This window comes from Orcinus orca, chromosome 16 (assembly GCF_937001465.1).
Source record: "Orcinus orca chromosome 16, mOrcOrc1.1, whole genome shotgun sequence".
NCBI lineage: Eukaryota > Metazoa > Chordata > Mammalia > Artiodactyla > Delphinidae > Orcinus > Orcinus orca.
Window position 1 is genome coordinate 37,131,627 of NC_064574.1, and position 24,410 is coordinate 37,156,036.

At 39.4% G+C, this 24,410-nt stretch overlaps 1 long non-coding RNA gene across 1 annotated transcript in view; it reads right to left on the bottom strand.

The window, feature by feature from the left end:
- LOC125961423 (uncharacterized) overlaps window positions 1-24,410 on the bottom strand; it is a 133,905-nt gene that overhangs the window by 84,341 nt on the left and 25,154 nt on the right. The window lies entirely within an intron of this gene.

The following is a 24,410-nucleotide window of genomic DNA, read 5'->3' on the forward strand; positions in this document are numbered from 1 at the left end:
CTTCAGATCTCTCGGTCTACTCACTGAGATGCCCCTAATACAATGGGCCTCTGGAATTGAACCTACTACAATAAGGCCACTGGAAGGCCTTAAGAGCATTAGTAGTTGAGCTGCAGTAGAGTTCACAGTATGCAATTTGGGCTGAATGAATCAATTATTTGTAGAAGTATGTTCCAGTTCGCCTGCAGTCACACCCTGGGTACTTCTGAACATTTCTATAAGATGTCTTCTGCTGTCTTTCTTCTTTATGGAACACTCTTTGTGACAGAGGTTCTGCCTTATTCACAACCCTTAGTCCAAGCAGGTGTCATTTTTGCTTCATCTTGCTGCCAGGCTTCATTTCTTGGGGAACAGATGGCTATCAAACTGCTCTTGCCTTCAGAATACACACCAGATGCCCTCACAGATCAAAAAGAAAAACTAGGGGGCTTCCCTGGTGGCGCAGTGGTTGAGAGTCCGCCTGCCGATGCAGGGGACACGGGTTCGTGCCCCGGTTCGGGAAGATCCCACATGCCGCGGAGCGGCTGGGCCCGTGAGCCATGGCCGCTGAGCCTGCGCGTCCGGAGCCTGTGCTCCACAGCGGGAGAGGCCACAACAGTGAGAGGCCCGCGTACCGCAAAAAAAAAAAAAAAAAAAAAAAAGAAAAACTAGGCTCTTCAAGGTGTGAGCACTTAAACTCTAAGCTTAAAACTCACTTAACTTTCAAGTCTTCCAATAGGAAGAAAAAAGTTTCCATTAAGCCATTCCATTGTTTTTCCTAAAACCTGGCTTATATAAAGTTTTTACTTTTTCCATCATTAGGAAGTAGTATTAAAGGTGACTTCAAAAACACCACAAGCTAGACCCTGCACAGACTGTGAAGGGTTCACTGCATTCAGTAGATGCTGCTGGCACTGTGCCATATACAGCGGTATAAATACAGGGAAGACCAGGATTTCTTGGGGAGAGCCAAGCAACTGTCTTCTGAATTTCTTACTGAGGCTCCAGGAGAGGCTGAAATAAAGCAACTCCTCTCCCTTAACCTCCAGAGACTGTTACGAAGTCACTCTGGAGGACTTTAGGGGCTAGCATCAGCCCAAAATTGTCCCAGGAAAAATACCAGCAAGACTGAATGGCTCGTTTCCCCATAACCCTAACCACATGAATTCGCAAAAAGATACTGGTGCAAATGGGTGGGGGGAGGTCTCTGCATACCTAAGATACAAGCAAATGAATACACATCAGCTTGAATAAGTTTAGGAAGGAGCTGTCAGAGAATTTAACTTAAGGAACTTCTTCCTCAGCATAGCTCTCTACTGGAGCTTCCAAATGGCTTGCCCATGACAGCTAAAAGAGCCTGCCTCATGCTAAAGCAGAGTAAACTGTACCCCGAAACTTCCTCTACCGCTTATGTTGTTGGGTTTGAAATTCCTACAACCAACTTTGGCTCAAGGCTTTGGGGACCAAGGTGAAGATACAAACCATGCCACACCATTAAGCTGTGGCATCTTATACAGAACCAATGTGTTTGCCTATCACAGAGCAAATAGTGCAAAAGGGGCCCTGGGAAACAGAGGCTTTTATTTTTTATTTTATTTATTTATTTTGCAGTACACGGGCCTCTCACTGCTGTGGCCTCTCCCGTTGCGGAGCACAGGCTCCGGACGTGCAGGCTCAGCGGCCATGGCTCACGGGCCCAGCCACTCCGCGGCATGTGGGATCCTCCCGGACCACAGAACGAACCCGTGTCCCCTGCATCAGCAGGCGGACTCTCAACCACTGCGCCACCAGGAAAGCCCCAAGGCTTTTATTTTGAGGTGAAGCGTGGGCAGAGGAAGAAAGGGGAGAGACAAACCATTTCCAAGACACGAGGGAGTAGGAGGCAGAAGGCTCGTGTTGGAGTGTTACCTAAGGGAGCATGGTTGCTACAATAAGCCACTGATGAAGACTTCTAGTATCGTATAGTCTGATCTTGGAACAAGGATGAGGAAAGGGGGAGAGAGTACCTCTCCGAATTTAGAGTTGGTCTCAAGTCCAATCAAGGCTAAGAGAAAAATGGAAAAAATTAATGTGTGAACGCTTAACAGAATAGAGTTAAGAATCGAGTCACCATCTATGACTACCGCTGAGCGGCAGCTTCTGATTGGATGCATGTTGTGGCAGAGGTAAAGTGATGAGCCAGAGGCACTAACATGGTCCATTTCTTTTTTGTTTGTTTGTTTGTTTGTTTTGTTTTGTTTGTTTTTGCGGTACGCGGGCCTCTCACTGCTGTGGCCTCTCCCGCTGCGGAGCGCAGGCTCCGGACACGCAGGCCCAGCGGCCATGGCCCACGGGCCCAGCCGCTCCGCGGCACGTGGGATCCTCCCGGACGGGGGCACAAACCCACGCCCCCCGCATCGGCAGGCGGACTCCCAACAACTGTGCCACCAGGGAAGCCCGGTCCATTTCTTTTTATCAGCTGAGTTCTTGGTTCTCTCCAAAATCCCATCTGGTCATCACTCCACTTATCCTCCCCTTTACCATCAAGCTCCATGGGAGCACAGCTTTCTCTGGGGATAGCTCATTCTATATCATCCACTCCCACTGCCCTTTGATACTTCTCCTCCAGTAGGGGCGATTTTGATTCCCTATTTACTACAAGCAGTGGGATCTGGTCTTCATCTTTCCTGGCCTCTCAGCAGCACTGGGAACCACGGGCTGCATTTGCTGTCTCCCACACCCTACTTTCTCCAGAGATTTTCTCCTCCCTCATAGACATCAATTTTCAGGCATGTTACAAGATAGTGGAGTCCAATATTCAGCATCATTCTCTCTACTTTTTCTCACTGTATTGTGCCTACCCACCGCTGTTAGCCACAACTCCTTTGAAGATGACTTTAAAACCTTAACTGTTAGGCCAGACCTCACCAAGCCCTAGACAGATACCACAAATTCCCTGCTTGCATGTCGACCTGAACCACTGAGAGCAGCAAGGCATTTGGGGGGTGGGCTGAACAGGCGCACACAACCCACCGATCCGTTTTTAAAAAGTATTTTAAGGGCTTCCCTGGTGGTGCAGTGGTTGAGGGTCTGCCTGCCGATGCAGGGGACACGGGTTCGTGCCCCGGTCCGGGAAGATCCCACATGCCGCGGAGTGGCTGGGCCCGTGAGCCATGGCCGCTGAGCCTGCGCACCTGGAGCCTGTGCGCCGCAACGGGAGAGGCCACGACAGTGAGAGGCCCGTGTACAGCAAAAAAAAAAAAAAAAAAAAAGTATTTTAAAAAGTACAACGTCAAATAAGACACTGGGGCCTAAACCAAAAAGACTTACAATCACTTTGCAGAAACTGGCTTTCTATTTAAAGCCTGTGGGCTGGTGATAAAGCAAACTCCTTTAAAAAGGCATTTGGGGGGTGAGCCACGGGCCTCATAAAAGCAATTTTCCTGGGGACCCCTCCCTCTTGACTCCATGGCTTTGCTTAAGCTGCTGGCTCCCCTGGGTCTGGCCCCCTCCCAGGTCGGTCTTTGGAAGGCTTTGTCTTGAAGGACTTGATCCAAGTGAAACCCTCTTTATGAAGCTTCTTCGGCCTGCATACCCCTCACAGTGAAGAAAGTCAGAAACATTCTGGAGGGAGGAGTCTTTTCTACCTCAGAACCTCTATCATACTATTGCCTTTATTTATTCATTGGCCCATCTCCCTTGCTAGACTAGAAGCACCTTGAGGGACAGGACTGGGCTTGATGACCATTTTGGATCCCCCCTCATTGTATACTGTATATATTTTACTTATTTATTAGATGGATAAATAAATGAATAAACGATTTATGAAAAGAAAATATTTCTGACAGCTTTACATTAGCAGGGAAAATAAATGAGGATGTGTTGAGTATTTAAAGGATCCATTCCAAGTAACAAGAAAGTCACAGAATCCAAGACACCATGTCTAAGGGGGAGAAGTAGCTTGGTAATCATGGCGAACAAAATCCCTGGTCCTGGCCCCTGGATTGCGACAACATCTTGTGTCAAGAAGTCACAACTGTTCTACAGCAGAGCCATGGATCAAGTGCTTTTCAGCAGTGCTGTTTGTAGGAATTATACTCCTGAGCCCATGAACAGTTCAGGGAGTCATTTTCACCTGAAGATGTTTCCAAAAATTGCCAGGCATCTTTTAAGTGGGATGGTAATTTATGGCAGACACGTCTTTGAAAACGTCTCAAATTTAATTTTCAAGAAACATAAGTGGAGGCAATTCTTTTGAGAATACCTAATAGCAGATCTCAAAGAAACAAGCCCAAAGAAACATATTTGAATAGAAGAATGGAGAACATATTACCATTTCAGAGATGACTGACAACTCATTTATATTTTACTACATGTTCTATTAGGAATCCCAGCAATGCAGTGTTTTCAGAAAGCAAGACTAGGTGAGAGATTCTAGGTTACAGAAGACATCATTAACCTCGGATCAAGTGGAAGTTGGCACCTGAAATCCTTCTAGGAATCAAGCAGGGTATGACTCAATCAATCAAGTATGCTGGCAGAAAGCTAACCCCCAGGTAACTGAGATGATGCTTGCTTAGAGAAAAAGGACTAAATCAAGCTTGCTCTACTGCATCACCAGAGAGCTTTGAAAACTCAGGGGGGAACACTTTTTAAATAACTGTGATAGTGCCTCATCAATTTCTTAGCACAATAAGGATGTCGTTTTGTCCTACCCAGACAGGAGAGTTTAAGAAATCATATCACAGTAGCTAGAGTTACTCCCTCTAGTTCTCCATGCTTTCATTGGGGCTAATTTCATTCATTTATTCAATAATTCAGTATTAATTCTGCAGTACATGGGGCTACCTTCCTGGGGATATGGAATATATTCTTAACCTTGTGAATATTACTCCTTGGTAGCAAAAGCACAAAACAAATGAGTAAACACATAAATGTTTTTAAAAGATAAGATTTTAACAGAACATCCACGTGTGCTCGTACAAAATAACATGTGGGTCAGGCTATCTACACCAATAGGTTACCTAGAATTACCTACAGGTTAGTCCGTGAAGGTGGTAAGAGAGATGACTCAGAGTGTTCTAGAATCCTGAGACTAGTTTCAGAGGGAGAAAGAGGCACAAGATTTGATGGAAGTAGCAAGGATGTGGATGTAAATCACTGAATCTCCGCATAAGTAATGAAGACAAATAGGACATGGCTACATAATAAGAAAAATGTGGATGCACAGACTGGTGGTCCTGATGAAGGAGACATAGTAGGTGAATGAGGATAGAAGGTTCGGTCAGAGCGCAGGATGTAGACAACCGGGATGCTGAAGGTGGTGGTGTTTCTCATCAGGACAGGATCCAAACTGTGACCTTGGGAGAGTGTGGTTAAGGTCAAGTGCACAAAATATTCACTGGCAAAGAGAAGAGCAAGGAACTGGAGAAGAAACGTGGACACAATGTGCTTCCCCATCTTTGGAAAGTTGGTCATAAAGATATTTGCTGAAAGTCAGCACTTCGTTTTTCCTTAAAGCAACAGCTCCCAAATCTCTATGGTCCTTTGTATTTCTGTGGTGTCCATTGTAACTTCTTTTTCATTTCTAATTTTATTGATTTGGGCCCTCTCCCTTTTTTTCTGGATGAGTCTTGCTTGCTAAAGCTTTATTAATTTTGTCTATCTTTTCAAAGAACCGGCTTTTAGTTTCATTGATCTTTTCTACTGTTTTCTTAGTCTCTATTTCATTTATTTCTGCTCTGATCTTTATGATTTCTTTCCTTCTACTAACTTTGGGTTTTGTTTGTTCTTCTTTCTCCAATTGAACAGCTCCCAAATCTGACAGATGTCTTTCTTTTCTCTTCCAAGTTTCACACTCTCAATAAAAGAAGAATCACGACTTCAGTAAATGAGATTCCCTGGATGGCTTTTCCTCTCATTCCCACTCTTCCAGGTCTTCCCTTTCCTACTGCATATTTTTACCTTCTTTCCCCGTGAAACTATGACATTCCCTCCATTCCCCAGACGCCCAATGGACACACTCCACTAAAAATTCAGCTTCTATCACCTCGAGAGCTTTGCCCTTCTGGATTCAAAATGGTTTCCATAAGTACGCTCAGAGGTGTGTTACAAATATTAACTAATTATCAGGAGACCCTGAATCTCCTCAGGCACTCATTTTCCGGGATGAACGTGTCATTAAGGCCATGTTAAATAAATCAGTCTCTAAGCAAAGAAAAGCAAGATTGAGTTTCGTGTTTCCTACAGGGAACTGTCGCATATTTATAAACTTTCTGAGTTATAAGTACTACACATTTGTATAACCGCCTCTATACCAAAGGTATTTACACAATTAATGATTTTTCCATCAAAGTGAAAAGTGTGCACCTGGCCAAGTAAACCGTTCTACAATGATTAATGAGTATTTTTGCCATAGAAGTATTTAAGTGTCTTTTAAAATAATTACAACATTGATCATATTTACCATCAAAAGTTTAGAAATAAGAAGGCACAATGAAATCCAACCATAATTCCACCACCCTAGGAGAAAAACCCTCATAATATTTACTTTTTTTTTTTTTTTTTAGTTAGCCAATTATGAGGAAAAGATGGATCCTTCTGTATATGAAGCCTCTAGCAGTGCCTGGTACATAGATGATGAATAAATATTTATAGGCAATGAATATAGTGTACACACTATTTTGTAATCCACTTCAAAATGTCTTTGTTTTCAAATAAGATGTTATAGAAGGAATATTTGCAAATTATAAAAACTTAAAAATCCAATAGTTCAGAAAGGGATGGGATAAGAAAGGGATGAGATATTGCCATTCTCCAGAAGAAATCCCTGTAGAAATCCTGGAAATTGACATAGGAAGACAGAAAGACAGAGAGACACAGATATAAATATGAAGATGCATTTAAGAAAATTTGGTATTAGTCTATATCATATTTAGCAATGGGCTTTTTCCACTTACTATTTCTTAAATATGTTGCCCATATCAGCATATATAAATGTACTTCTCTCTTTATAAAGAGATTGGATTGTCCTATAACTTAATTGTAAATTGATGGAACTTTACCTTGTGGCCAGCTTTTTTGCTGTTAAAAGCAATGCTCCAATAAACATTATTCAGTCTCCCAACAAATACTTATTGAGCACCCGTGTACCATACAATGAGCTAGATTCTGGGGATTTAGATGTTAACAAAACAGTTAAGATCTCTAGCCTCAGAGTTCATGAAGTACTAGAGGAGATTATAAGCAAGAAAGCAAAAATGAACATATCCTTCCAAATTTTAATTTGTATTATGAGGGAGAAGGAGAAGGAAAAGAGAAGGAAGTGACTTACATCAGATGGGCAGGAAGGTCTCTCTGAGGACATAAGCAATCAGTTGGGACCTAAAGGATGGCAGGTTGCAAAGGTTTAGGTAACATCTAAGTAGAGGGGACAGCTAATGTAAAGGTGCCAGTGAGCGATCTTGTTTTTAGGAAACTGAAGAACAATGAATGTACAGAGAACATAGACCAGGACCTGGCTGCAGGGTAAGAGATGAGTGAATCTTGTAGGATGCTAGATGAAAACTTTAAATTTTATTCCAAATGTAGTAGGAAACTACCAAAAAGTGGTAAGTGAGGGAGTGACATGATCTGATTTGCATTTTTAAAAGATCCCTCTAACTGCTATGGGGGAAATGGACTGGAGAGAGGCAAGCAAGGAGACTTGCTGTGGAGTAAAGTCAAAATCTGGTGATGGATTAAGTATGGCTGATAAGATGGGGAATTGTCAAAGGACTCCTGCTGAACTGTGAGCAACTGGGATTACCTTTTTCTCAAATAGGGGAAAGATGGGAGAGAAATTGGGCTGGGGAAAAAAACCTAGTGTTCTACTTTGAATATGTCAGTTTTGAGCTTCTTATTAGACAACGAAGTGGAGATGCCAATTAGGTAAGTGTGAATGTGACAGTCCAGATTTCAGCATAAAGGTCTGTGCTACATATAAAATAAAAGCTTCGTCAACTTATGGATGGTTGGATATCATCCAAGGAGAGATGTGTAATGTGGCTGAACTCAGGTTCAGCTGCTCGCCACTGGAAAGCCAATACTCCAGAGACAAGTGCTAGCAGGAATGGACCTGGGGAGAAGACCGAAACCAACTCCAAAGATTCTGCTCTACCGTGAAAGTTTTTAAAGGGAGAATCATTTGGGGAGGGGGTCAGAGTCTTCGCTATCTTCCACTGTATGCAGACCTTCTTCTGATTGGTTGGTGGTGAGGTAACAGGGTGGCTCCAGAAATTCTTCTCAGCCTGAAGCTACCATCCTCTACCAGGGTGGGAGCCTTAGTTCCTACAGAAGAACTCACAGGTATTTTGTTCTGTATAATCCTTGAGGGGGAACCAGGACCCTGCCCCAGGGCTGCTCAATTATTTCTTTTTTTGTTTTTGTAATTAATTTATATTTATTGAGGTATAGTTAATTTACAATGTTGTGTTAGTTGCAGGTGTACAGCAAAGTGATTCAGTTATACATACACCATATATATAAATTATTTTTCAGATTATTTTCTTTTATTATACTTTAATACAAGATATTGAGTATAGTTCCCTGTGCTACACAGTAGGTCCTTGTTGTTTATCTATTTTGTATATAGTAATGTATATGTGTTAATCCCAAATTCCTAATTTATCCCCCCCACCCCCGAAACCTATTTGGTAACTATAAGTTTGTTTCCTATGTCTGTGAGTCTATTTCTGTTTTGTAAATAAGTTCATTTGTATCATTTTTCAGATTCCACATTCTCCTCCTTTTGTTTCTGCATCCCCTCTCTTCCCTGATTAGCAACTGTTTGAATCTGCCCTTTGGAACTCAGGGAAGATCTAGGAGGCTGAATGAAGCCTATTTCCTACAAACAAGAAACGGGACATGGAAAGGATTTGTACCCAGGAGGGCTCCACAGGGTCCTGCTCCGTTTCAGTAAGACTACATAGGAAAAGAAGGTTGAGAGAAGAGAAGAACACAACCTGTAGAGATCACTGACAGAAGGTTGTTCTGGCACAGGGGTCACTGGGGAGAATAACTGGGTCAAATGTTACAAGAAGAGGATTAAAAACTGAGAGGTCAGGAGAGGACAGGGAAATCCATTTCAGAGGCATTTGGGGGGCAAAACAAGATTGGAATGTGCTAACCAGTTACTGGAAAGTAGGAGGAGATATATCCATACAATTCTTTAGAGAAGTCTCACTTTAAAAGTCTGCAGAAAAAAGTAGGGTAACTGTAGGAGTTGTAGGGTCAAAACAGTTCATGGTTGTTGCTATGAGTATAATTTTAATGGACAATCCTAGTAGACTTTTGCGTATTAATGGGAATAATCCAATAAAGTGAGAGGGGATACCAAGCAAACAAATGAATCTGGAGAAGGTTAGAAAGTATGGGATTCAAAGTACAGTTTGTCTTTTACTCCCTTCAGGGAACAGGAAAGATGAAGAAGAAACAGAACTCGGACACCAGCTGGTTTGTAGATTTGTGATAAGATGTCAGCAATCTTCCCGATGGTGTTTTCTCTCCCCTCAAGAAAGCATGAGGCAAGTTATCAGCCTACGGGGTTTGCACTCATGTGCCTGTGAGAAGAAGAGATAAGTTTGACCGGGAAAAGCTAGATGTCAAATTCTTTGTAGACAATGGAAAAGGAAGCTTGCTAGAATTGCCTGGTAGTGTTTTACTTGGCATATATCCAGAGAAAACTCTAAAAGATACATGCACCCCAATGTTCATAGCAGCACTGTTTACAATAGCCAAGACATGGAAGCAACCTAATGTCCACTGACAGATGAATGGATAAAGAAGATGTGGGATAGATACACAATGGAATATTACTCAGCCACAAAAAAGAATGAAATAGTGATATTTGCAGCAACATGGATGGACCTAGAGATTATCATACTAAGAGAAGTCAGTCAGACAGAGGAAGACAAAAATCATGTGATATCACTTATACATGGAATCTAAAAAGGTAGTACAAATAAACTTATTTACAAAACAGGAATAGACTCACAGACATAGAAAACAAACTCATGGTTACCAAAGGGGAAAGGGGGCAGGGAGGGGTAAATTAGGAGTTTGGGATTAACAGATACACACTACTATATACAAAGTAGATAAACACCAAGGACCTACTGTACAGCACAGGCAACTATATTCAATATCTTATAATAACCTATATTGGAAAAGAACCTGAAAAAGAATATATATTACTTTGCTGTTCATCTGAAACTAACACTACATTGTAAATCAACTATAGTTCAATTAAAAAACAAAAAGTTGGGGCTCATGAATTTGTAAGTGACACCAACCTGCCAGCTGTGATTCTCTCAAGTAACACTCATGAAGAGCTGGGTTCATCCAGGGCAGTGGTCCTCAATGTGTGTAACCCAGACCACCACCATCAACCAGATAACTTATTAAAATGCATATTATTGGGTTCCACCCCAGAATTACTTATCTTGCAATGCCTGGGGTAGGGCCCACCAATCTGGTCTTACCTGCCCTCCAGATGATTCTGATACACTGGAAAGTCTGAGAACCACTAAACTAGGGAGACCCTGTTTTGCCTTGTAAATACAAAGGAGGGAGGAAAAAAAAAAAGAAAGCATATCTGCGAGGGTGAATATACTGATGATCCACGGAATAAAAACTGGATAAGCAGCAGAGACACCCTTTATATACACCTTGGCCCCTTTTAGAAAAAATATATTTTAAAGAGTATTGTTCTTAAAGGAAAGGCGTGTATGTTTTAAATTGTGATACATATTACACTATGGCCCTCTAAAAACTTCACCTATCCATTCACAGGTCCACAGAGAAAAGAATGCCCACAGCACTGTATGGTTACCCAACAATTTTCTTCATTGTTGTCCATCTGATAGGTGAAAATGGTATCTCATTTGTTTTTATGTTAGTTTTACGTTGTGCTTGCTTATCTTTTATGGCACTTACGTCCCTAAAACGAACTGTGTTAAGAACAGTGTGGGGGCACCTCACAACTGTAGGAGACAAGGGAGTTTTAGGGACATTAGAACATGCAATAAATTCATAGTATGCTGTGCTCTATTAATAGGAATGTGTGTCCCGTGCTACTGCAGTGATATTCCCATTCAATTCTGTCCTGGGAAGATTCACATGGGTCTTCTCTTCAGTCCTGGATATCACACTTTGAGAAAGAGATTTATAATCTAGAGTACAAATGTAATGATAAAGTGCCTTCCTGAGATCAAACATGAAATATAGTTGAATGTTTTGGGAATACCTGGGCTAAAATGGAGACGTCTGTGGAGGGAAGAAGAGATGCTAGGAAAGAGACTAGCATGACACCCATAATGAAATATGTGAATAACTGACAAATGAAAGACAGTGTAGACTTAATCGCTGCAAATCTTTAAAAAAGATTCAAGGGTAGAATTTATAAGGAGATAACATCTCTAAGAATACATCCTAATAAAATAGAACTTTCTTCTCTACTGCTCTAGGATTTCAAAGCCAAAGTTATATGGCATTAGCTAAAGGCTAGAACAAGAATCTTTACCTTCTTCTCTAACTTTGAGATTCAGGATGCTCTGAGGGTTCCAAACTCACTTTGTTTCTGTTATTTACATTTCTAACATAGCCTGGTTTCCAACCAAAGGATTAGAACTCATTTAGCATAGAGTTAAAGGTCATTTTTGTTCTTTCAACTTTGAGTGTGTTATCCAACCACTATCAAAAAAACTTATATTGAAATTCACAACTGTTTATCGTGTCACTTAACATTAATTTGAACTTTGTGCCTATGGGATGACAAGAAAAATGTACCCAGAGACCTTCTACTTCCCAATATTCTTGAGGTAGAACTAGTTTCGATAGAATGATAAATATGACCAGTAAGTAAGAAATGAATGTGTAATACCAGACCTAGAGTTTTAATTTATATTGATGCAGGTCACTGTGGCTCTTTTGGTAGATTTACTTCAAACATCTTTGTGGCTGATGAAATGACGGATTATGGCCTAACCGCCTTTGTTATCTCCACAATCTACTTTCTAAGAAGTAAATCTGGTACTGGCACAAAATAGATCAATGGAACAGGATAGAAAGCCCAGAGATAAACCCACCCACCTATGGTCACCTAATCCATGACAAAGGAGGCAAGAATACACAATGGAGAAAAGACAGCTTCTTCAATAAGTGGTGCTGGGAAAACTGGACAGCTACATGTAAAAGAATGAAATTAGAACACTCCCTAACACCATACATGAAAATAAACTCAAAATGGATTAAAGAACTAAATGTAAGGCCAGACACTATAAAACTCTTAGAGGAAAACATAGGCAGAACACTCTTTGACAAAAATTGCAGCAAGATCTTTTATGACCCACCTCCTAGAGTAACGAAAATAAAAACAAAAATAAACAAATAGGACCTAATTAAACCTAAGAGCTTTTGCACAGCAAAGGAAACCATAAACAAGACGAAAAGACAACCCTTAGAATAGGAGAAAACATTTGCAAATGAAGCAACTGACAAGGGATTAATCTCCAAAATATAGAAACAGCTCATGCAGCTCAATATCAAAAAAACAAACAACCCAATCAAAAAATGGGCAGAAGACCTAAATAGACATTTCTCTGAAGAAGACATACAGATGGCCAACAAACACATGAAAAATGCTCAACATCACTAATTACTGGAGAAATGCAAATCAAAGCTACAATGAGGTATCACCTCACACCAGTTAGAATGGCCATCGTCAAAATATCTATAAACAATAAATGCTGGAGAGTGTGTGGAGAAAAGGGAACCTTCTTACACTGTTGGTGGGAATGTAAATTGATACAGCCACTATGGAGAACAGTATGGAGGTTCCTTAAAAAACTAAAAATAGAACTACCATATGATCCAGCAATACCACTCCTGGGCATATACTGGGAGAAAACCATAATTCAAAAAGATACATGTACACCAATGTTCATAGCAGCACTATTTACAATAGCCAGGACACAGAAGCAACCTAAATGTCCGTCAACAGAGGAATGGGTAGAGAAGATGTGGTACATATATACAATGGAATATTACTCAGTCATAAAAAGGAACAAAATCATGCCATTGGCAGAGACATTGATGGACCTAGAGACTGTCATACAGAGTGAAGTAAGTCAGAAAGAGAAAACCAAGTATCGTATATTAACACATACATGTGGAATCTAGAAAAATGGTATATATTAACTTATTTGCAAAGCAGAAATAGAGTCACAGACATAGAGAACAAACATATGGACATCAAGCGGGGAAGAGGGGGTGGGATGGACTGGGAGACTGGGATTGATATATATACAGTACTATGTATAAAACAGATAACTAATGAGAACCAACTGTATAGCACAGGGGATTCTACTCAATGCTTTGTGGTGACTTAAATGGGAAGGAAATCAAAAAAAGAGGGTGTATATGTATACATATAGCTGATTCACTTTCCTGTACAGTGGAAACTAACACAACATTGTAAAACAACTATACTGCAATTTAAAAAAAAAAAAAAAAGGAAGAAGAAATCTCTCTACTTCTCTCCACAAGCACATACCAAGGAAAGTTAATACAAGCACACAGTGAGAAGGCAAGAAATCTGCAAGCTTGGAAGAGGGTGCTCATCAGAACCCAACCATGCTTGTACTCTGACCTTGACCTTCTAGCTTCCAGAACTGGAAGAAAATAAATTTCTATTAAGTCAAGAAAAAAAAAAAAAAAGAAGTAAATCTAAGTCACAAATGTCAACCTACTGCCAACCTGATCTTTTCCTAAAAAGATTAAACTAACATCACAAACAGAACTGGGCTCTGTGATCAATACACCTCCTTCCACTAAGGAGTTGGAGATTTTATATCATGCTTCCAACTCTGTAAGGACAGAGCCCACTGGGAGAAGCAAAAGGCACTGCAGACACTAAAGAGTGAAAGAAATGACTATAAAGACAAGTTCTGAAAATTCAAAGACTGGAGAAGAGTGTGAAAAGTCTTCTAACATTAGAACAGTTAGATAAGAGGGGGATGTCTAATTATGCAGTTTATACTTACAAACTTATTTTTCCAATAAGGTAGTAAATGGAATGGAATTAGTAAAGAAAAAGGATATGGGTAGAGATTTCAACATTACTATTGACTCTATGGGAAAACAAATCATGAAAACCGTATATATAACCTCTGTCAAGAAGGGTCATGGCTGAGAATAATTTAGTAGGTCACTCTTTCCTTCACTGTCACCCACAAGGAGAAAAGGGCCACTAACTAGAAACACTGATACATTGTGGGGGACAACACAGCACACCCAGCTAATTCTTCCTCTTCTTGTCCACAAAAAGTCTCAAATTTTCAAACTCAGCTAAGGGTATATGCTAATGTCAATTTCAGAAACGTTGAATTTTCATTTGACAAAAATAATGAGCTAGTACATCCTACATACCCCACAACAATATCCTGCTATGTTCTAAATGAAGGTTTTCCTATTCTGTACTTAAGTAGCAAAATTTTAGACAAAGAATTTTTAAAAAAATTTATTGGAGTATAGTTGATGTACAATGTTGTGTTAGTTTCAGGTGTACACAAAGTGAATCAGTTATACATATACATACATCTGCTTTTTTTAGATTCTTTTCCCATATAGGTCATTACAGAGTACTGAGTAGAGTTCCCTGGGTTATACAGGTCCTTGTTGATTATCTATTTTATATATAGTAGTGTGTATATATCAATCCCAATCTCCCAATTTATCCCTCCCTGCCCTTTCCCCCGGTAACCATAAGTTTGTTTTCTATATCTGATGACTCTATTTCTGTTTTGTAAATAAGTTCGTTTGTACCAGTTTTTTAGATTCCACATATAGGCAATATCATGTGATATTTGTCTTTCTCTGACAAAGATTTTTAAAGAGTTTCTTAATCACTTAAAAAAAAATCTCTCTGCTACTCAGCTCCCTAACAACAGAAGATAGATTTTTTTAAAAGTGTGTGTGTATGTGTGTGTGTGACACATAACCGGGTAAACCTTGTCTGCCAGATAGAAAAATAAAATTTCTTCCCTTCATCCCCATCATGATTTCGGATTCATTTTAATTAAATGTGATGTGGGCAAGCTTTGTAATTCAACATTTGAGAATATTAAAGCCTTATTAATTCAGGCTAGTTGTAGGAAAGGCCAGTATGAATTAAAGTATTTCAATTTGAATAGCTTAAGGTAAAATTAATTAATTCCACCTATAAAAGTAACTCCAACCGAAGGCCACCAAAATACCCTGGAGGAGGAGGGCCCGAGGCCAAGGTTTGTGTGTTGCTGCTTGATCAGGGAGTGCAATCTCAGGAAGCAAGGGTGAACAACATGGGAACTAAAGCAGAAAAGCAACAAGAGCCAATACAAAAACGCTTTATGGTATGGGCCACCACTAAGGGTAAATGATTTCTCCTGATTGCGTGGGACCATCCTCTGAGAAGCCATAATGCTTCTTAGGACAGTCTGTCTGGGGAAGAATTTAACTGGCTCATGTTTCTTAATGGTCAAAGATTAGTCCTTTGGGGCATTAATTTCCCCTATTTCTGGGTATGCATTTCTGTGCAATAAGTAGGATCTCCTGGAGTCCCAATGTTTTGGACACAAACGAAGGAGGCAAAAGGCATATGGCTCCAGCATAACAGATGAAGCCAGGCTGAATTTGTGAGATGGTGGCTGGAGGCCATAAGGAGCTGGTGGCGATGCAGTGACCAGAAGAAGAGACAGGTGAGGCCAAGAGGATCTGCATATAAACAAAGCTCAATGTGGACATCACCAAATACGGGAGAACATGGCGTGTACATGTACCTGCTTTTACGTGCATTAAAGCATCTGGAAGGGAATCCCAAAAATTATTGTTGGAGAAGAATAAATTTTTAAGTCAGGTATGGAGGGAAGGAGTCTCAATGGAAGATATTTTTATGTTTTGATTTTTAAAGTACATGAAGGTTTCCTATTCAAAAATTAGATATTTTTTTAAAAATTTAACTCTGAAAAAGAAATAGGATTTAAGTATTTATTCTAAAATCATCAAGAAGAAATATACAAATTTGGGAAGTGGAGAAACTGGGAGTTGGAGCAGGTAGGAAAGTTAGGAGATAATATAATTGCTCGAAATTCCCCATTTTTTCAGATCAGGGATTGAAGAGATTCTGCAACAATCAAGAAACAAAAGTGTCAAAATATCCAAGATATCATTTAAAGCAGTGGTCCCCAATCTTTCTGGCACCAGGGACTGGTTTCGTGGAAGACAATTTTTCCATGGACCGGGGTGGGGGAGGATGGTTTAGGAATGATTCAAGTGCATTACATTTATTGTGCACTTTATTTCTATTATTACATTGTAATAGCTAATGAAATAATTATACAACTCACCATATGCTGACAGGAGGCAGATCTCAGGCAGTAATGCGAGCAATGGGGAGCAGCTGTAAATACAGATAAAGCTTCACTGGCTCCCCCGGCGCTCCCCCCTGCTGTGCGGCCCGGTTCCTCACAGGCCACAGACCTGTAGCGGTCCGTGGCCCGGGGCTTGGGGGCCCCTGATTTAAAGTATAGTGGTGACCAACAGAAGAGATGGGGCTAGAACGTGGGGGTTAATTTTCATTTTATCCCCTCCTGTATCATTTGATATTTTAAACATGTGCGTGCAGCACTCTTATAGTAAAAACACTATTTAGCAAAAATGAAAGAAAATAGAAGTTCCAATCCGTGCCTCAACTACAGGCTAAATACAGAGCTGCTAAGATATTGTATCAAAAAGATTTCAAATCAGAAATCTAACCCTAACCACAAACCACTAACCCTAAGTCACTATTATTTGAAGAGCACCAAATCTTCCTGAAACATTTAGAAAGCAATGAAGGACAAACAAACAAAAAATCAAATGCTCCTAACTCAGAACATTGCCACTGTTATGAAAGCAAACACTGCACAAGAAGAGCTCATTTTTAATATGTGGGTTCACTAGAAAATGACATCCAGAATTAACAGTGGCAATTGCCTGAAACGACAAAACCCCTTCACCAGGAAATCCATGGCCACTTACTACACCATGCCCAGAGAGCATGAAATGATATGCAAGAGCACAGCTGAGCACACATTTGAGAACTGCAAAGTGCAAGCCTCACCAAAGTACTTGAGAAACAGTTTTCCTGCAAAAGGAAAAAGACAAATGCTCCTTATGTGAAAATGGAGACATTCTACAACCAAACAATTAGGATGACTTGCTAAAGGCAAACATAAAAAAAAAAAATTTAGGAAGATTCTAAGGATAACAGAACAGCTTCAAAACACATCATCTTTAAAATAAAGTCAGATCAAGTGGATGTTGGAAAAGGTGGTATCATCTAGCACCTGTGATTTATCTAAACCCATTTTTCAGGCAAACATGATGCAATTATATCTGCATTAAAGTATCAGCTGTAAGACAAAAACGACCTGCCAACAGACACCTTCTGGGGAAAAGTAGGATTAAAATAAATAGGAACATTATAGTCAGTATGTTGTTCAGAAACCAATAAATCCCTTTCTCAATTAAGCATTCCTAACTCCACATGACTTTTTCTGTAAGCCCAGAAATAAAGTCCTGAAGGCTTTTCAAAAACTACTTCCCGGGCTTCCCTGGTGGCGCAGTGGTTGAGAGTCCGCCTGCCAATGCAGGGGACACGGGTTCGTGCCCTGGTCTGGGAAGATCCCACATGCCGCGGAGCGGCTGGGCCCGTGAGCCATGGCCACTGAGCCTGCGCGTCCAGAGCCCGTGCTCTGCAACGGGAGAGGCCCCAGCAGTGAGAGGCCCACATACGGCAAAAAAAAAAAAAAAAAAAAAAAAAAAACAACCTACTCCCAAAATCTGACATGGAAGGCACCACATATCAGCTGGAGAAGTATATTATCTCAGTTGCCTTAAAATAAAGACAAAGACTAATATGGGGAAAAGTCACGTATCCAATTAAGCCTAAACATGCTTCCAGAGGCCCACCTGGAAAGCCTGGGTCATGGCTATTGTGCGAGACCTACTAGGCTCCAGCCACTAACAGTGTGGTCTGTGGGCCAGCATCATCCTCACTACCTGGGAACTTGGTAGAAATGCAAATCTCAGACCCCTACTCAGACTTACTGAATCAGAATCTACATTTAATAAGAGCCCTAGGAAGTCATATGTTCATTAAAGTTTGAGAAGCACTATCATGATTTCTTAATCCCCATCCCAGTGTCACCTGATGGTGCTTATATAAAATGCAGATTTCCAAGAACCTTCTCAGACTTCTGAATGTCCAGGGATCAACCGTGTAGATGTGTGAACAAAGCACTTCCCGGTAATCTTTCAAATCACCAGGGGACAGATATATGCAGTCTGCCCTCCATATCTGCAGATTCCACCAACAGAAGATCACAAATATTGGGGGGAAAAGTTCCAGAAAGTTCTAAAAAGCAAAACTTGAATTTGCCATGTGCTGGTAACTATTTACATAGCATTTATGTTGTATTAGGTGTTATAAGTATTCTAGGAAGGATTTAAAGTACACAGGAAGACATGTATAGGTTATATGCAAATACTATTCCATTTTATATAAGGGACTTGAGTATCCATGGATTTGGGTATCCCTGGGAGGTTCCTGGAACCGATCCCCCACAGATACTGAGGGATGATTGTACATCAGTGGAAAAAAAATGAGTCCAGAAAAATAATACATCTATGGTCAATTCTTTTTTTTTTCTTAAAAATTTTATCTTTTGACATGTCTTTAAATTTTTTTATTGAGGCATGATTGACATACAAAAAGGCAGTACATATTTAATGTATACATCTTGATGATTCTGAAGTTAAGTATACACCCATGAAACCACCATCACATACTATGCCATAACCTTAACCATCACCTCAAGTTTCTTTTTCAAAAATAGCATTTAATATAACATGTAGCCTCTTAAATTCTTAAGTATACAATACAGTAGTGTTAAGTAGATCCCTAGGACTTACCTTGCATAGGTGAAACTATGTACTCTTAGACCAAAACCTCCCTGAGCCCCCAGTTTCCCTAGCCCCTGGTAACTACCTACTCTACTCTCTACCTCTGAGTTTGACAATTTTAGATTCCTGATATAAGTGGGATCATGTAGTATTTGTTCATCTGTGTCTGGATTATTTTACTTAGCATAATGTCTTCCAAGTTCATTTATGTTATAACAAAAGACAGAATTCCTCTTTTTCAAAGTAAAATAAAGCTTCTTTATCCATTCATCTGTTGATGGACATTTAGGTTGTTTCCATGTCTTTGCTATTGTAAATAATGCTACAATGAACATGGGAATGCAGATATCTCTTTGAGACCCTGATTTCAATTCTTGGGTATATACCCAGAAAAGTGCCAAGACAGTTCAATGGGAGAAAGAATAGTATTCTCAACAAATGGTGATGGGACAACTAGATAGCCACAAAGAAAAGAATGCATTTGACCATCATCACTTCACAGCATACACAAAATTTAACTAAAAATGTATCAAAGACCTAAATGTAAAAAAAAAAAAACCTAAATGTAAGAGCTACCATAAAACTTTAAAACTCCTCAAAGAAGAAACTCCAGGGTAAATCTGCACAACCTCAGATTTGGCAACGGTTTCTTAGATATAACACCTAAAACAATCAAAGGAAAAACAGATAAATCTGACTTCATCAAAAACTTTTATGCAAAGGACACTATCAAGAGAGTGAAAAAGAAATCTACAGAATGAAAGAAAATATTTGCAAATCATATATCTGATAATGGTATATTGGTCTAGTATCCAGAGTATAAAAAGAACTCTTACAACTCAAAAAATATTGAGTTGTAAGAGTTCCTAAATAATCCAATTTAAAAATAAATAGACATTTTTCCGAGGACGACATATAAATTGCCAATAAGCATGTGAAAAGATGCTCCATAAATCAATAACCATCAGTGAAATTAAAATCAAAAACGCAATGAGATCCCACTGTATACCCACTAGGATGGCTAGAATTAAACAGTAAGATCATAAAAAGTGATGAGGATGTGGAGAAATTGGAACTCTGTTGGGAATGTAAAATGGTGCAGCAAGTTGGAAAACAGTTTGGCAATCCTTCAAAAAGTTAAACATAGAGTAACCTTATGACCTGGCAATTCCGCTCCTAGGTATATACCCAAGAGAACTGAAAACATATGTCCACACAAAAATTTGTACTAACATGTTCATAAAAGAAGCATTATTCACTGTAGCCAAAAGTGGAAATAATCCAAATGCCAGCCAAATGATGAATGGATAAACAAAATGTGGTATATCCATACAATGGAATATTTTTCAATCATTTACTAACAGGTAGATGCTATAACATGGATGAACCTTAAAAACAGTATGCTAAGTGAAAAAAGCCAATTACAAAGGACCACAGATTGTACACTTCATATAAGTAGGATCAACACAAAACAGATAAATCCGTAGAGAGAGAAAGTAGACTGATGGTTGCCTAGAGCTGAGAGTTTGGTGGGGTGAGAGGAAAAGGAGAATGAATGCTAATGATTTCTAGGTTTCTTTCTGGGGTGATGAGAGTGTTCTAAAACTGATTGTGGTGATGGTTGCACAACTCTGAACATTAAATTGAATAACTCAATTGTATAGAATATTAATTATATCTCAATAAAGCTGTTAATTAAAAAATTAGAGGAGTGATTATCTCTGTGGGGAAAGAAGGCAATGCAATTTGGGGACAACACATAGAAGGACTTCAACTATTTAGTAATATATTATTTCTTACGTTGGGTGGTGGGTATATGGATGTTCATTATATTGTTCTTTCTACCGTGCAAGTGATCCCAGAAGAGAGATCTGTACCTTGACCAGTGAGAGAAACCTCATCCCCATCACCTCCAAGTTCTTAACCAACATTAGAATGATATGCACCAGATACATCTATGATGCTTATATAACACTATAGGTGTCAGAGCCTCACACCAGATCTCTCAAATCAGAGACTCTGGGAAGGTAAACTGACCATGAAAAATAGATAGTTTTGCTGAACAATTCAGTCAAAGAAAAACTGATGCTATTTTTCTGCTGAGGCAATCCAAAATTGTGTTATGTTTTCTGGCAGCCTCATAATGATGATGACTCAGATTCAGGGTTTGGGGGATAATTATGTTTAAAAAAATAAAAAAAAGAGGAAAGAAGAACATAACATGGGGCCACAAATACCTACTTTTAAAAAGTCAAGTAACAGCCAAGGCAACTGAATGGTAGATAACTTCATTTTTTCCTCCCATCAGGGATTTAATTGAATAATCCAATTATATAGTTGGATCCTACCTTTGTCTAATCTAAGTTGGGCTTTAATTTGGTTCCAGTTCATTCTACTTGATGGAAAAGTCAGACGTGGGAATAGTTTTGATTTGAATGATTTTGATTTCTCCTATTCTCTACGCTCTACCATTTGCCTCTTCAGAAGTAGGCTTATCTGTTCCCTAGGTTTTCTTCTCACTGAGCACAGCATTTCTTCGAGTTTTTTCATTGTCTTCTTTGTATTTTTGAAAACAAGTCTTTAGAAAAGCTGTTCTTGAAGTTCCATGGCATGATCTTGTCATTGTTTCCTGGGCCGTTCACATTGGTGAGCACCATTCCTTCAAAACTCTGAGCTCTGGAACTGTCATCTTATTCTTTTAAGATGATTGTCTTTATTGGCTCAATGTTTCTCACATTTTTAAATTGATTCGTATCCTATCTTCCTTATATTTCTGTCCTAGAGCACCTGTATATTTATTTATTTATAATGTTAGTTAAACCAATTTAAAATTTACTCACTTTTAAATTGCAAGTAGATTCATGAACACAGATTTGATGTGCCTCTTGTAGGTTTAGTGCATATTAAATAAATGCATGGTTGTTAACGATTTTGAAAGGTTTGGCTACGGAACTACCTAACATCTTTGTGCATAACTTACACACCAGGTACGAGAACTACCTTTGGAGAACCCTGCTTGAAAGGTCGCAAGGTCAGAATTTTATTCTGAGGAAGCCTCCTCATGCTGAATTGTCAAACTTTAGGAAGCCCCTGGCCACAGAATCCTATTTATCCCCCGACTCTCTATTCTGTAAGCAATTTCATGACACTAAAGGTCTGTCTTATAATGCTAAAATGATAGCCACTTCCTCCCAAGATTCACTGGTTTCATTTCCCCACCTTACCCTTTCTGGTCAGAGTCTATGGTCACAGATGTCCCTCACTGCTTCCCCTACCTTTTGGTCAGTGATTCGTGACCTCCTCTGCACCTGGAGGGCTTTCACAAATCTTTATGTCCTAACCACAACTCAGCTCAGTTCAACCAGAATCACCTGGAATGGGGCGCAGACATCATTTTTTAAATTTTTTTATTGAAGTATAGTTGATTTATAATTTTGTGTTAGTTTCAGGTTACAGCAAAGTGATTCAGTTATATATACATATATATATATATATATATACATATTTTTTTCAGATTATTTTCCCTTATAGGTTATTACAAAATATTGAGTATCGTTCCCTGTGCTACACAGTAGGTCCTTGCTGGTTATCTATTTTATATACAGTAGTGTGTATATGTTAATCCCAAACTCCTAATTTATCTCTCCCCCCCCTTTTTCCCTTTGGTAACTGTAAGTTTGTTTTCTGTGTCTGTGACTCTATAAAGCTTCCCTGGTGACTCCAACACGCAGCCAAAATTGACGGCTACTCCTTTAAAAAGACACAAATATCAGCAAGGCAAACCAAGAGTCTATGAAAAGACAGTATTTACTAGACTTAATTTTCCAGATATTTTCTTTTTTGACATCTCCAGACACTACAATTTCTAATTCTAAGTCTTGATACCAAATTTGAAATAATACTATTGACTAGTAGCTAGTCAATTTATTTAACTAGTTGCTGTTCAAATTATCTCCTTGTAAAATGTACTCTACCTGCTATTAATATCCCAATGGAGAATCATTTTAACACAGACTAACAAAAATTTGTAAAGTCAGGTTTCTCCATTTCTTGACATAGACAAAAGATCTGCAAAGTTAAGTTACACTGTATACACACTCACATACATATACACATACACACACATAAAGAGTTGGAGACATTCAGGAAGTAAGTCTTCAAATAACTCTACTGATATGGAAAACACTACCAAAAGCAGCTCACGAAAGACATCTGGTATCCACATCAGCAATGAAAGCGGTGTAACGGTTTATAGAGCTAGCATGATTTGCTGCACATTTTCATACATTCTGTGCTGCCTAACACTACTTGAATATCTTCTTAATGACTGTGGAATATTTAAATTGAGTAAATCAGCACTAGATTGTTTACAAAGTGCTGGCCAATGATCCCCTCCTTACAAATTCATCTGCCCCCAAATGTGATCAAATTTGATTTCTTGAAATGTACTTATCCAGTTTTCTATAAGACTTACCAAAGACCACTCAGTAACCCTTAAAAGCTACTAAAAGTCCTATACACTCCCTCTCTACCATCCCCTCCAAAAGAAATGTGTTCCAAAAATTTAGAGAAAAGAGAAGAGAGAGAGACAGAGACAGACAGAAACTGAGGGACAGACAGAGACTGAGAGACAGAGAAGCTTTTTCTGTTTTATTAATAAAGAATGGTATAGTAAAGTGCTGGAACAATGAAAACCATTAGTAATCTTCAGGTCTAACAACATGGAGACAAGAAAGGGGGAGGAGTCACTATGACAAGAGGCTGATTCCGTCCACCCTGGTGTGGGGTACAGACCCTGTGAGGCCGAATGGCCCAGAGAACCGAATGACCATGGCTGCAGTCAACCAAGCTGGCCTCTACAGCTGGAAACTCAGCCATTCCTGTAGCTACATGTCTATCTAGGGCTTTAAATTATGTAGTCAAAACCTAAATACATGTATCTCTTTTAAAATATTATCTTTAAGTACCCTTCGAAAATATAATAGTATCATATGCTTATACAGCCAGTGAAGCAATGTGAAGATGGGTAATGAAAAAAGTTACTATGCTCCCTCTAGCCCTCTGCATCCCCTCTGCACATCCCACCCTCCATGGGCCTGTGGAGTCAGAATGTCTTGTTCAAACATTGGCTGCACCAGTTTCCCTCTTAGTGACTCTGGACAATGTAATTTCATCTCCATCAGCACCAGTTTCCTTATTTTTATAATAGGGATAAATTATAGCAATTACAGCACCTATCTCAAATATATGTATATATATTTTTAATGAATGAAAAGTGCTTAAACCAGGGCCTGGCACATAATAACCACTCAAAAGATTTTAGCTATTATTTCTCTTTTATGTCAAAAATTCCTTCAAGTAAATATATGTTACATAATATACTTCATTATATTATACATGCCTATATATAAGATGCACTGATTAAGATGAAA